This window comes from Lampris incognitus, chromosome 6, assembly GCF_029633865.1.
Source record: "Lampris incognitus isolate fLamInc1 chromosome 6, fLamInc1.hap2, whole genome shotgun sequence".
In the NCBI taxonomy this organism is placed as follows: Eukaryota; Metazoa; Chordata; class Actinopteri; order Lampriformes; family Lampridae; genus Lampris; species Lampris incognitus.
In genome coordinates, this window is record NC_079216.1 from 15,663,067 (window position 1) to 15,672,714 (window position 9,648).

At 44.8% G+C, this 9,648-nt stretch overlaps 1 pseudogene; it reads right to left on the reverse strand.

Moving 5' to 3' along the window:
• Positions 1-5,182: 5,182 nt before the first annotated feature.
• Positions 5,183-6,579, reverse strand: LOC130114461 (E3 ubiquitin-protein ligase TRIM39-like; annotated as a pseudogene).
• Positions 6,580-9,648: the final 3,069 nt, after the last annotated feature.

Below are 9,648 nucleotides of genomic sequence, written 5' to 3' on the forward strand. Positions count from 1 at the left end.
AATTCTATAACATATAATAGATAATATAAATGTAAGAATATAATAGCCCAATGACTGCTGGGATAGGCCCCAGCATGCCCACGACCCTGAGAGCAGGATAAGCGGTTTGGATAATGGTTGGATAATAGATCAATATTAGTACATACCCTTTAGTACATAATATAATAGTATATAATATATAAGCATAATAAGTTATAAATTAACAAAACTCTGTGTTGTTGTGACATACCTGCTGCGCACACATACTTACATCTCCAGTAATCCCTTTATCATCCCGTGTATTTCTTTATGTTCTCCTTTGTTGTTGCTCTTTTGTTGTTGTTGTGCGTGATATATGTACGTATGTGAGTCCTAGAAGCTTCTGGAAACCACAGTCAGATTGTCCATATGCATGAGCACATTTGGTCAGTAAAGTCGAATTCTGATTCTAATGATTTTATTGAAAACAAGAAAGAGAGACACTTTACTTTGTCATCATACAGATACCATGAGATGTGTCTTCTGCATCTAACCCATCCTGCTGTGTAGGAGCAGCGGGCAGCTGCAGCGCCCGGGGACCAACTCCAGCTCTTCTCTCCACTGCCTTGCTCAGGGGCACAGACAGGAGGATTAACCCTAACATGCATGCCTTATTGATGGTGGGAGGAAACCCAGACATGGAGAGAACATGCAAACCCCCACACAGGAAGGACCTGGGACGGCCCGGGGTTCGAACCCAGGACCTTGTTGCTGTGAGGCAACGGCGCTAACCGCCAGGCCACCGTGCCGCCCCAGCAAGGTGCACAAAGTGCTTTACAAATCAATAAAAAGATAAAAGTTGGTGATAAACAACTAATAGAATATAAGATAAACATTAATAACAGTTTATGAAAATAAACAGATTAATAAAAAAGAGCTAATAAAGTTGAAAACAATGCACCGCGTGCACCCATGGAAAATGAAAGGTAATTATGTGGACTAAACGGAGCCACTGGGTAAAGGGCCGGCTCTAACCGCGGGCCTTAACGAGCAGTCTGAAAGCTCGAGCTGAGTTAACGAGTCTGATAAGCCACTTCCACAGCAGAAGTAAAAGCATTAAATACACACATGCACGCACACTTGACTCACAACATACACCTATCTATATCTTTTACACAGACGAGTGACAAATCAAAGGAAACAGCTGAGTGCTTGCCCCCTACAGTGTGGGGGGGGGGCCGGGGGCTCAGTTATGCTGTGGGGGGCATTTCCCTGGCATGGTTTGGGTCCACTTGGCCCCTTAGAGGGAGGAGTCACTGCAAATCAATACAGTGTTATTCTGAGTGATGACTTTTATCCCATGATGAGGCATTTCTGCCCTGATGGGAGTGGGTCTCTTCCAGGATGACAATGCCCCCATCCACAGGGCAGGAGGCATCACGGAGGGGTTTGATGAGGATGAGGATGACGATGATGTGAATCACATGCTGCGGCCTTCACAGTCTCCAGATCTCAACCCAGTTGAGATCTGGCAAGACGTGTCGGCAGAGAGTGAGTAGTTGCTGTGGGGTGAATGTGATGCAGGACACTTTGAGAAAAGTATTCGGTGCTTGAACACTGAACACACTGTCCTAAACGTGATCAGTAATAACACTTAAAAAGTCAGGTTGAGTTTAGCATACATCTCCAGAGGGCACATGTGGAGCAGTAGTGCCCCGTCTGTCAGTTGTCTTGTCGTCTATCTTATGTCATTTAATATATTTTTACACTGGACCACATGTCACGAGTGTCTTATTTGATGTAAACATGCAGTAATTTGTTATTTTCCGCATCAGATTATCATTGTGCACCATATTTGCTAAACTTGGGAGTTTGTCTGACTGCCTCGTAAGGTCATGGCCCAGCAGCTGCTGCGAGCGAATAAAACGCCACCCGGTCTCAACCACAAGTCAGAACCGCCCCCCCCCCCCCGGGTCCAGTGCTTTCTTCTCTCCGCACAACACCCCACCGCACACAAAGAAACACACCGCAGAGTGCCGGGGTGTGTAGAGAGGCTCCAGCACCGGGGGGGGGGGGGTACATCTGTGGTTTATGTCACATTGTTGCTTACCCCTTGGTGTTGGTTGTATCTCCGCGCCATCATCGCAACATGTTTTGACCATCTGGCCAATTACTGCTGCACAGGAGGAAATGTGCATGTCATAGTTTTTTGTTTTTTTTAAAAAAACATCATTAATTCTAATAAGGAGCATAATGATATTAATAACAATACTTCTTTCTTGTATTCTGCATATGCAACTTTTTGTTTAATAATAAATAATTATTGAATTAATAAGTTAATAAATAACAAGTAATACAATAAATGACAAATAACAAATGATAAAATAATAAATGATAAGTTAGTTAAGTTAACGAGGAGCATAATGATAACATTAATTCCTGTATTCTGCATGTGCAGCTTCCTTCCTGGTATTCTGCAGCCACCCAGCCTGTCTGCAGATTAGCGGCGGTGACCTTTTACTTCCAGCAAAATGTCATCACACCCTTTTAGAGGAAAGAAAATGTTGGACAATGAACTTTGGGGTTTGGTTATTACTTTTTCTTCCATGGTCAAAAGTATTTTAAAAAAACAACCTTTTCAGCCATCTTGAAGGCTACGAGGCTAATGCTGGGGCACCATCAGGCTGGAAACATAAGAGACTAAAACATAAACATAAAATAATAAAATAACTAAACATAAAGTAATAGGCGGCAAGCAGCAAATGGCACGATTTAACGAGGCAACATGAGGTCTGATCTAACAGCAGACGGGCTGCCATAGCGCCGCCTCATTCAGCCCTCCTGTAGGACTCAGCCGCGGTGTGGTGTGCAGTGAATGTGGGGGGCTTATTAGCTTCATCTGCAGAATATGAAGACTTGACATTCGTTCCAATTCCCATTCAGAGCTGCTGAATTCATGCACGCCCACGGGTGAGGAGACACAGAAAGAGGGAGTCCGCTGTAAGACTCTTGCTCCTCTCGGAGGAAGGAGCAGATTTCAGCTCCTCTCCTGGTTAACCTTGAGCTTGGCAGGTGTAAGTACCCAGCAGCGGACGCCTTGGCACAAGCACGGAGAGGAGGATAAGGCGGGCAGGTAGACTCCCCCGACCAGGACGCCTGCAGCTTCTTCTGCATCTTTCACTCACCGCCGATCATTAGCCGGTGGATGAGGTCAGCTTTAAAGCAACAACACCCCCCTCACCCCATCCTCACCCCACCCGCCAAGAGACACGCACCACAACAGAGGTTTTGGGGATGTGGCTTTGTATCCCAGGAGCAGGCCCAGGACTTGGGGTTACATCGTTCATGTTAAGTAAAGCTAAAAGTGGGGTTCAGGAGTCGGCCCTTCTGCTGAACCTACAGCTCCGGGGGGGTCGTCCTCTTGCACAGCTCAAAAAGACACATTTGCAGCAGTTAGCTGTGTGTTTGGTTAGAGAGAGAAAGGCAAAGAGAGAAAGGTGGGAAAATTGGATGTGTCATGCAGTTTGTGGTGACAGTCTGTGTGTAGCAGTGTGAGGCTGTGTGATGTGGAACTGGGCCGGTGTGTATCTTCTCATCTGCAGGGCTCTCCATCAGCACCGTGCCGTGAGTCAGCACCTCCTCGCTGCTTCAGCCACACCTCTGCTGCTGTCTGGTGGCACCTACGGTAACTACCGGACCGTTGGCTATGTTGTGACATATGCCAGACCCCCAAATACACACTACAGGGATCCACTGTGTTAGCCAAGTACACCAGCAAGCCCCCGCCAACCCCAGCACACTTTGATAACGTTTTTTCCAGGAGGACCCAGTTCTGGGTTTTGTTGTTTATTCAGTATCACTTTCCTCCACAGTGCTATGAGTATGTCAACACTGCCAACCTGTTTCACCTCGTTACCATGGAAATACAAGACAGATAGATAGATAGATAGATAGATAGATAGATAGATAGATAGATAGATAGATAGATAGATAGATAGATAGATAGATAGATAGATAGATAGATAGATAGATAGATAGATAGATAGATAGATAGATAGATAGATAGATAGATAGATAGATAGATAGATAGATAGATAGATAGACAGACAGACAGACAGACAGACAGACAGACAGATAGATAGATAGATGAGCTGCAGGTGGTCCTGGGAGGGGGGGCAGCGGCGAGCATTGCAGCAAGATTTATATTTTCCTGCCACAACCTGAGAGATGATGGGTGACAGCACCTATTGCTACTGTTGTTGTTTGATATAATAATCATTGTTGTTGTTGCTGTTATTATTATAATCATTGTTGTATTGTGTTGTTGTTTTACATGCTTTGGCAATATGTACACAAACGTATGTCATGCCAATAAAGCACATATTGAATTGAATTGAATCAAATAGATGGATAGATAGATAGACAGACAGACAGACAGACAGATAGATAGATAGATAGATAGATAGATAGATAGATAGATAGATAGATAGATAGATAGATAGATAGATAGATAGATAGATAGATAGATAGATAGATAGATAGATAGATAGATAGATAGATAGATAGATAGATAGATAGATAGATAGATAGATAGATAGATAGATAGATAGATAGATAGAATATTATCACTGTTAAATATGCTTCACGTCTCCTTCTTCCTTCAACACTCAGACCGGTGAGGTGTCCAGCAGGAGAGAATCTAAATCCTCGTTTTGATCAGTTCTTCACGCTTCTATGAGTCCTTGACTGTCTCTTTTCACAAAACATTATTTTACTAGAGTAGGATAACGTGACAACACTGTGGGATTTATTCCCAAGTGTTGTAAGAACAAGGCATGAAAACATTTTCAAGCGATGATAGGAGGAGTAGTTTTCTCTTGATAAAGAAAAGTGTTCTTCCAATGCCATAATTTACAGCTATACCACCATTGTACTGACACATCATCAACAGCTATAACTTGTTTATATGTCCAACTATGCTGTATAAAGTCTATTACAATATTTGCCAAGAATAATTTAAAATATTGTGTAATCGGAGTGAGTTGTATGTATGTGAATTGTATGTGCATGAGCCTGTGTGTGAGAGGCTGGGTGTACATTTACTGCATTGTTTTAATTGATATATAATCTGAATTCCATGTTTTCCCTGCACCTGACAAACAGAAATCACCTGAGGGTTTATCAAACTCTGCTACGTACATTTGCATCACCATTGTAATCCACACTAACTGTGCTGCTCGGCTTCTACAGAGACCTTCGACGGCAAGCTTTTTAAAGGATGGAGGTGACAGGTACTGGCTATAAGAGGAAAGAGTCTCTCGGTGAAGGTGTGTTTGAAGGTGTGCAGGTGTGCGTTTCCATCACAATTATAGAAAGACAGTCTTCCCCTGTTCCAGTCCAGCTGTACCCTGATCCTCTGGGATTTCTGTCATACCGTGAGATGGGTAGGTGTTCCTGGCTGTGATGTGGTGCTGTATACACCATCCTGAAACCATATGAACCAGTGTCCATCCTGTAGGGCTCCTTTCCTTGAGACAGGCTCTGTCATCATGCCAAGTCCCCAGTTTGTATTGTCTGTGACTTCAACATCCCAGCTATCAATCCCAGAGTTAAAGCCATCAGAACCCAGGGCATAAGACCTTTTATCAAACCTCTCTGGGTAGGAGGGAAGCCGCTGCTCCCCACCGATCTCCACTTTGCTCAGATCCTCGGGAAAGTATGAACTTTGGTTAGGCGGCGTTGGGGTCCAGAATCACAGGGGTGAAGGAGAAGGTCTTCTTGCATATTGTCCTAGACTTTGAAGATCAGGTTGCCCACGTTTTGCCACGTCTATTGGTGTTCCTGTGACCAACTGTGGATCACTCGGCAGTTTGCCCTGGGCTCTTTTCAATGTGGTCTTATATTTCTGTATGAATGAAGCGTCCTCTGCCCTCAGCTCCTCCTCTATGGCTCTGATGGTGTTTGATATAGCTGATATAGCTCTGCTCAGTATGTCAGTTTTATCCTTCATCTGGTGACTTTTTCTTCTCCTTTTTTCTCAGTGCAGCGAGCCTGGCTTCCTCTTCTTCCTGCAGAAACTGGTGAAGTTTCTTAAACCCCACCTTAATCTGCATCTCGGTGCTCTGGGCCTGGGTTTGAACGTGTTTAGCTGCGTGATCGCAGTTTTCTTTACCTTTATTAAAGACTTCCAGCTTCTTTTTCAAGGGTTCCAGTGCCTTCTGGACTTGCTCTCTGTAGTCCTGGGTAGCTTCATCAATGGGGGTACACTCACGGGTTTATGTTTTTTGGGGTTCTGACAGATCGCACACAATGGAAGTTGATCCTTCAGACAGAAAAGCTTTATTTTCTCCCCATGTAGACAACACTGGCCCTCTAATGCACTCCGGGCCTAACCTTCATAAAGGACTCACAAAGGTTTATTAGAACCAGGTTAGAAAGCAGCTTGGCTCTCCAGGATCTTCTGCAAATTGGACATTCACTACTTACTGTATTGTGCAAGTATCCTTGCAGAGAGGCTTTGCAAAGGTTGTGGCTACAGGAGAGAATGACAGCATCCTCAAAGATATCCCAGCGAACAGCAGAGAAAGGGTCCCTTTCAGGGAGAGATGATGCAGAAGCCATTTCCTTATCCAGTAATCATAACTCTGAAGTTGTCCCCCTCCCCACCCAAATGTCACTTTGGAGCTCCAATTTAACTCTTTTTCAGCAGCTGGATGAGGTCATTATCAGTAGTCCCTTTTCCGAAGTCGCTTAGTAGTCTCTCGTTTTTTCTAGTGTTAATGAAGACGATGTCTGGAGTTGCCAAGAAAAAAAAAATTGTCCAACTATGAAAGATGTAAAACCAAAAGAAAATGTTGTTTCCTCTAGTTTAGCAACCAAGCCAGCCAATGGGTGGAGTTGTAACAGAACAGAGAACTATAGACGCATCCCAAAAAAACTGAAAATCTGTCCTGTTTTCCTACGGCACCTCCTCCTTACATCAAAGACCCCAATAACGGATATCTGAGTCAAGATGTTGCCTGCTGTCCCAGTAATACAGGAGAGGAGAGAAGCCTCTCATCGCCTCTATCACTGTACTTTATTCTGTATATAGTTAAATAGATTCAGGATTTGCTTTTCGAAAAGCAAAAAATAGAGACCGATGAAAGCAGTATATTGAACAGGAGACTGAACTGTGCTGTGCATTGTGGGTTTGTGTCTTGCGATACCCAAAGATATACATTTACCAAATCCATTACAGATTGTGTATTAAAGTGGGCAGGTATAGAGATTGAACTATTATGACATTTTAAACTGATCTGTTGATCAGAGGAGGGACATGACACCAGTGACCCCTGTCTCCATCCAGGGGGTCAGTGTGGACACTGTGGAATACTCCAAGTACCTGGGGGTGTATATAGACAATAAACTGGGCTGGGCTAAGAACATTGATGCCCTCTACAAGAAGGGACAGAGCCGTCTCTACTTTTTGAGGAGGCGGAGGTCCTTTGACATCTGCCAGACAATGCTCAGGATGTGGTATGAGTCTGTGGTGGCCAGTGCTCTCCTGTTTGCTGTTGTGTGTTGGGGCAGCAGGTTGAGGGTAGCGGATGCAAACAGGCTCAATGAACTGATCCGCAAGGCCGGTGACGTTGTGGGGGAGGAGCTGGACTCTCTGGCGGTGGTTTCTGAGAGGAGGCTGCTGCTGAAGTTATGTGCCATCGTGGACAATGTCTCCCACCCACTCCATGACATGCTGGTCGGGCACAGGAGTATTATTAGTGTTGGACTCATTCTGCCAAAAATGCACTACAGAGCGCCACAGGAGGTCATTCCTGCCTATGGCCGTCAAACTTTACAAGTCCTCCCTCAGACTGTCAGACACTCGGAGTTAATCGTCATTAGACTGGCCCTTCCACTTCTTTTACCCTGTCGGGTGTTTGTTTGTGCTGTTTGTTCCATGCTGCAGTTATACAGTATAGATGGGGTATTATATGCTGAAGCATGGTGCACATATCATATTCTTATTTTACCTTCTATTTCTATTTATTTGATTTTCTTATTTCTGTTTTTTTTGTTATCTTGTTCGTTTTAGTTGCTGTGAGCACGGTCACCTCACAGCAAGAAGGTCCTGGGTTCGAGCCCCGGGATAGTCCAACCGTGGGGGTTGTCCCGGGTCGTCCTCTGTGTGGAGTTTGCATGTTCTCCCCGTGTCTGTGTGGGTTTTCTCCGGGTGCTCCGGTTTCCTCCCACAGTCAAAAGACATGTAGGTCAGGTGAATTGGCTGTACTGAATTGTCCCTAGGTGTGTGTGTGTGTGTGTGTGTATGGCGGCCTGTCCAGGGTGTCTCCCCGCCTGCCGCCCAATGACTGCTGGAATAGGCTCCAGCATCCCTGCAACCCTGAGAGCAGGACAAGTGGTTCAGATAATGGATGGATGGATGGAGTGTCTGTAATAGGACCCAATTTCCCCTCGGGGATGAATAAAGTATTTCTGATTCTGATTAAACCAACATTTGGCATTTTCAGTTTATTCAAGATTTTTTTTTGCATTAATTGGCAGTTTTTGGCAGCGGTGAATCAAATCAAACTGGCTTCCAAATATGGAAGGATAATCAAACATCGGTGGAAGAAGATACCAAACAGGAGTTTAAGGTTTCAACTCCTGTCAAGAAACATACAAAATCACTGGGGTTATTCTTTCAAATAAAACTCAGAGAAAATATCCAACTTATGTAGGGTGATGTAACATTTAAAAAAGGATATGAAAACATCATGTTTTATCATGTGGACTGTGCATATTTTTAATGAGAATTTAAACAAAAGGATTTCTGTCATAACATACTAAATCCATTTCTGCATCACCACTACCTGTAAGGAATAGGAAGAAATATCCAAACTCCTAATCCCAGTTTACTCCCTACATCAAAAACGGTGTCAGAGAGAAACAGATAGTATTTCAATGCCAGGACTGGGCCTTATAAAAATCATAAGTCGCACCATGAGGAATAAGATTATCGAGGCCAAACTCAAATATAAAGAAAATCTGGAAGAGGAATCCAGCAGCATGGACATCAAACAAGCCTTTCAAAAAGTGAACACTCACTGGGTGTGATCCAAACTCCCATCTGACCAATAAAAATGGATCCTGTTTCCTTTCCTGAAGATCTGGATCGGCTGAGGGAGCCTGGTCTGCTGCGTCCGGTGGGCCCAAGGACCACGGTGCTGCTCAGAGCTGCGCCCGAAGAGGAAACACCAAGGGCGGTCTGACAGGACGCGGAAGCAGAGAAGTGGCAGCAAGCTGCGTAGGGCACTCCAGACGTCCTTCTCCACAACAACGCCCTCCAGCTCCTCCTGCGGAATCCCAAGGCGTTCCCAGGCCAGATTGGACATGTAGTCCCTCCAGCAAGTTCTGTGCCTACCCCGGGGGTCTCCTCCCAGTTTGATGTGCCCAGAAAACCTCCAAAGGAAGGTGCCCAGGAGGCATCCTAATCAGATGCCCAAAGCACCTCAACTGGCTCCTTTCGATGTGAAGGAGCAGTGGCTCTACTCCGAGCTCCCTCCAGATGTCCGAACTCCTCGGCCTATCTCTAAGGCTGAGCCCAGACACCCTACAGTGGAAACTCCCTCCCTCCCAATGCAGATTCCGTAGTACCCAACCTCCTGGATAAAAATGACCATCATTCCCATGCCCACAAAACCCCACCCTTTA